We start from the raw sequence: 5,853 nt of genomic DNA, 5'->3' as shown, positions 1-5,853 counted from the left end.
TTTTGGAACTTGCTCTGTCACCGAGGCTGGGGTGCAGTGGCGCGATCTTGGCTCATGGCAACCTCCACCTCCCTGGTTCAAACAATTCTCCTGCCTCAGCCTCCTGAGTAGCTGGGATTACAGGCGCACACCAGCATGCCTGGCTAATTTTTTTTTTTTTTTTTTTTTTGTATTTTTAATAGAGACGGGATTTCGCCATGTTGGCCAGATTAGTCTTGAACTCCTGACCTCAGGCAATCTACCTGCCTTGGCCTCCCACAGTGCTAGGATTACAGGTGAGAGCCACCACGCCCGGCCTATAATACATTTTTAAAGGCCTGTTTGGCAAATGTCTGGTAGATGAACAAATGGCTACAGTGAAGAATTGGGAGGGATATCCGGAACAGAGCAAGTGGCTGATTATCCTTTGAGCACACTCTCTTTTTTTTTTTTTTTTTGAGACAGGGTCTTACATTGTCACCCAGGATGGAGTGTAGTGGCACAATCTCGGCTCACTGTAGCCTTGATCTCCCAAGTTCAGGTGATCCTCTGCCTCAGCCTGCCCCCTAGTAGCTGGGACTACAGGTGTGAGCCACCACACCCGGTTAATTTTTTCTTTCTTTCTATTTTTTTGAGACAGAGTCTTGCTCTGTTACCTAGGCTGGAGTGCAATGGCACGATCTCAGCTCACTGCAACCTCCGTCCCCCAGGTTCAAGGGATGCTCATGCCTCAGCCTCCTGAGTAGCTGGGACTATAGTCATGTGCCACCACACCCAGCTAATTTTTGTATTTTTAGTAGAGATGGGGTTTTGTCATGTTGGCCAGGCTGGTCTCGAACTTCTGGCCTCAAGTGATCTGCCCGCCTTGGCCTCCCAAAGTGCTGGGATTACCCTACCGGCCAAATTTTTGTACTTTTTGTAGAGATGAGATTTCACTATATTCCCCAGGCTGGTCTTGAACTCTGGAGTTCAGGCATCCCAAAGTGCTCGGGTTACAGGTGTGAATCACTGAGGCTGGCCTGAGCATATTTCTTATTGAACGAGTGGCCACTTATATAATATTTTTGCCAAAAATATTTACCTTTAATTATAAAGAAATAATCAGATCATTTTGTAGTTCATAAGCATGATGATTAGGTATTCACATGGATGTGTGAAATGTGCCATCCACAAACATTGTTATGATGTTAGCACATTACCCGTCTGACATGAAAAAAAGAAAAAAGGCCAGGCACAGAGGCTCACGCCTCCCAGCACTTTGGGAGGCTGACGCGGGTGGATCACGAGGTCAGGAGTTCGAAACCAGCCTGGCCAACATGGTGAAACCCTGTCTCTACTAAAAAGACAAAAATTAGCCGGGCGTGGTGGTGGGTGCCTGTAATTCCAGCTACTTGAGAGGTTGAGGCAGGTGAATTGCTTGTACCTGGGAGGCAGAGGTTGCAGTGAGCCGAGATCGCACCACTGCACTCCAGCCTGGGCAACACAGTGAGACTCTGTCTCAAAATAAATAAATAAAAAATAAATAAATAAAAGAAAAGAAAAAGAAAAAAATGATGATCAGATTAATCCAAATTAAGATCTTACCTCTCCAAAAGTGGCAATGTCATGAAAAACAAAAAAGGTGGAGTGAATTTTTCAAGAATAAAGGAAACAAGAGACCTGAGGAGTAAATGCAATGCTGAATTTTTTTTAAGCTATAGAGTCAAGTTTGAGGACAATTGGGAACATCTGCATATGGATTATATAGTAGATAGTAAAATTGTATCTGCATTAAATTTATTAAGGATGACAATCGTAGTTATGTAGGTGCACTCAGCTGAATGGTGCCCGCCTTCAAAAGATATGCCAATGTTCTAATCCCCAGGACATATGAATGCTATTTAGAAAATGGATCTTCATATGTATAATTAAGGATCTTGAGATGAGATCATCCTGGATTATCTGGGTGGTCTCTAATTCCAATGACAAGTACCCTTATAAGAGATACAGAAAAGAGAGAAGAGGAAGAGGCAATGTGACCACAGAGGCAGAAACTAGAGTGACGTGCCCACAAGTCAAGGGATACTGATGGCCACCAAACCTGGAAGAGTCAAAGAACAGATTGTCCCTTAGAGTCTCCATGGGGAGCGCAACCCTGCTGATACCTTGCTTTTGGACTTCTGGCCTCCAGAACTGTGAGAGAACACATTTCTGTTGTTTTAAGTCACCAAGTTTGTGGTAAGTTGATATGGCAGCTGTAGGAAGCTAATACAGTAGGAGAATATATTTTAAGCAATACATGCTAAAATATTTAGCATATTAAGGAAAGTGTCATGATTTCTACAACTTGCAACTTACTTTTGAAAGGCTCATTAAATAATTTGAAAAGCTATATATGTATGTGTGTGGTTTTTGTTGTTGTTATTGTTTGAGAGTCTTGCTCTGTCGCCCTGGAGTGCAGTGGTGCGATCTCGGCTCACTCCAACCTCCGCCTCCCGGGTTAAGCGATTCTCCTGCCTCAACCTCCCGAGTAGCTGAGATTACACGCACCTGCCACCATGCCTGGCTAATTTTTTGTATTTTTAGTAGAGACGGGGTTATACCATGTTGGCCAGACTGGTCTCGAACTCCTGACCTCAGGCAATCCACCCTCCTCGGCCTCCCAAAGTACTGGGATTACAGGTTTGGGCCACTGAGCCACCATGCCTGGCTGGTATGTGTGTGTTTTAAATACACACATATTTTACCCTATTTGCTATATATGTACACACACATTGTTAACATTAATATTTTACTTAGGTAAGTATTAATAATTGCTAAATTTAGGTACAGTATCTATGGCATGGTCATACTATTCTGTCCATTTTTATATAGAATTGAGATTGGTAAAATAAATACACACATAAATAAAAAGTTTGGAAAAAGGATGAAAGAGGAGACCAGACATGGTGACTGATGTCTGTAATCCCAGCACTTTGGAAGGCCGAAGCAGGAGGATCACTTGAGTCCAGGAGATCGAGATGAGTCTGGGCAACATGGCGAAACCCCGACTCCACAAAAACAAAAAATTAGTGTAATGGCACATGCCTGTAGTCCTAGCTACTTGTGGGACTGAGGCAGGAGGATCACTTGAGCCCTGGAGTTCGAGGCTTCATTGAGCTGAGATCACACCACTGCACTCCAGTCTGGGTGACAGAGAAAGACCTTGTATCAAAAAAAAAAAAAGGGGGAATTTTCTAGCTTAGAAATCACACATGGGCCAGGCGCAGTGGCTCATGCCTATAAATCCCAGCACTTTGGGAGGCCAAGGCAGGTGGATCACGAGGTCAGGAGTACAAGAGCAGTCTGGCCAAGATGGTGAAATCCCATCTCTACTAAAAATACAAAAAAATCAGCCGGGCATGGTGGCGGTTGCCTGTAATCCCAGCTACTACTTGGGAGGCTGAGGCAGGGAATTACTTGAACCTGGGAGATAGAGGTTGCAGTGAGCCGAGACTGCGCCACTGCACTCCAGGCTGGGTGACAGCGTGAGACGCTGTCTCAAAAAAAAAAAAAAAAAAAAGAAAAAAGAAAAGAAAAGAAAAAGAAAAGAAAAGTAAAAGAAAAAGCATATATGACTGGCCATACTGGGGCTGTCAGCTTTTAAAGGCAGCATCCATGTTATTTCATAGAGGGACAGTTATTTCATAAAGCTTCCTGGAAATCTCAAGAATAAGATAAAACCAGTGGGATCTGCAGCCTTAATCCATCCCTGACCCAACCCGCAAGATGGAAAGGGTATGAAAAGTATCTCCTAGAAATAGTAAGTGATGAAAAAAATAAGTATCAATGCTTCTGAATGGTAGAACTAAACAGGCTTCATATCTTACTTACAAACTGGGGTAGCAAGGAGAAAGAAGAGTGGTAAGTTTAAACAAAGCCAGAAAGAACACAGAAGATAAATTTATTTCTGGTCTTCCCTTTCTTCAGATTCGTGATTATTTATATCACCAATAATTCCACCTGCACATATAGGTTCCTCTACATCTTGCCTTCATGGAGCTAAATACAAAGACCATTAACTTCAATGATGCTAATATGATTAAAATCTTCTGCGCAGCCAAACAGTGTGGTGCACTTACCATCCCAGCTACTCCAGGAGGCTGAGACTGGAGGATCCCTTGAGCCCAGGAGTTCAAGATCAGCTTGGGCAACATAGCTATGAAACCCCCATCTCAAAAAAGAAAAAACAAAAAACAAAACAAAACAAAACAAAAACCCAAGCTGAAATTCTCTGGGGAGGAAACACAAATTCAACGTAATAGTTGTTTTTAAGGACCAGATATGGGGGCTCATACCTATAATCCCAGCACTTTGGGAGGCCAAGGCAAGAGGATTGCTTGAGGCCAGGAGTTTGAGATTGGCCTGGGCAACATAGTGAGACCCTGTCCCTAACAGGAAACAAAAAAACAAAGTAAGGTCAGGCGTGGTGGCTCACACCTGTAATCCCAGCACTTTGGGACGCAGAGGCGGGCAGATCACAAGGTCAGGAGTTCGAGACCAGCCTGGCCAACATGATAAAACCCCGTCTCCACTAAAAATACAAAAATTAGCCAGATATGGTGGCAGGCGCCTGTAATCCCAGCTACTTGGGAGGCTGAGGCAGGAGAATCGCTTGAACCCGGGAGACGGAGGTTGCAGTGAGCTCAGGCAGTGCCATTGCACTCCAGCCTGGGCAATAGAGTGAGACTCGGTCTCAAAAAAACAAAAACAAAAAACAAAGTAATAGTGTTTTTAAAATAATTTAAATATCATAAGCAGTAATCAGACAAAACTAATTCAAAGCCGTAGTTGAACTCTGCTTTCAAAGTTGAAAATGAAGTGAAAGCAATATTTTGCAAGTAAATAGGTAAAATAAATACTGTGGAAATGAGGAAAACATGGACTAGTCAGTTCAATTCTGTAATGATATGTGACCAAATGGCATCTGTGCAAGTGACAAATCACAAAATAAACCAACTAAAAAATAATCTTCAAACATATTTTTGGTTTTTTGCTGCAAAGATGCTGGCCTGCATTCACGTACATTGCTAATTTAAGAAAGAGGGCCTGGGCCAGGCACGGTGGCTCATACCTGCAATCCCAGCGCTTTGGGAGGCCGAGGCTGGCGGATCACTTGAGGTCAGGAGTTCAAGACCAGCCTGACCAACATGCAGAAACCCTGTGTCTACTAAAAATACAAAAAAAAATTAGGCATGGTGGTGCATGCCTGTAATCCCAGCTGCTCAGGAGGCTGAGGCAGAAGAATCGCTTTAACCTGGGAGATGGAGGTTGTGGTGAGCTGAGATTGCGCCATTGCACCCCAGCCTGGGCAACAAGAGTGAAACTCCGTCTCAAAAAAAAAAAAAAAAAGAAGTCCAGGAGCGGTGGCTCACACCTGTAATCCCACCACTTTGGGAGGCTGAGGCAGGCAGATAACTTGAGGCCACAAGTTTGAGACCAGCTTGGCCAACGTGGCAAAATCCTGTCTCTACTAAAAATGCAAAAATTAGCCGGGCATGGTGGCACATGCCTGTAATTCTAGCTACTTGGGAGGCTGAGGCAAGAGAATCACTTGAACCCAGGAGACAGAGGTTGCAGTGAGCCAATATCGTGCCACTGTACTCCAGCCTGGGTGACTCATTGGGACTCTGCCTCAAAAATAAATAAATAAAATAAAGTGTACAATCCAGTGGTTTTGAGTATATTCACACCACTATCTAATTCCAGAACATTCTTTCACCCCCAAAGGAAACCCTCTACTCATTAGCAGTCATGCCCTAAACCCTATTCCTTTAGCCTCTGGTGATCACTAATCTACTTTGTGCATATTTTATATAAAATAAATCACGTAATTTGTGGCCTGTTGTGACTGGC

General features: G+C 43.6%; 1 non-coding gene across 1 annotated transcript; it reads left to right on the top strand.

The window, feature by feature from the left end:
- The first annotated feature begins 1,084 nt into the window (after positions 1–1,084).
- Positions 1,085–1,188, top strand: LOC115892584. The gene has a single exon (XR_004052450.1). It is a non-coding gene; the product is annotated as a small nucleolar RNA U13 (small nucleolar RNA).
- Positions 1,189–5,853: the final 4,665 nt, after the last annotated feature.

The sequence above is a fragment of the Rhinopithecus roxellana genome, chromosome 12, assembly GCF_007565055.1.
Source record: "Rhinopithecus roxellana isolate Shanxi Qingling chromosome 12, ASM756505v1, whole genome shotgun sequence".
NCBI lineage: Eukaryota > Metazoa > Chordata > Mammalia > Primates > Cercopithecidae > Rhinopithecus > Rhinopithecus roxellana.
The sequence above is the reverse complement of the archived record's forward strand: the minus strand, read 5'-3'. Positions and strand labels throughout refer to the sequence as shown.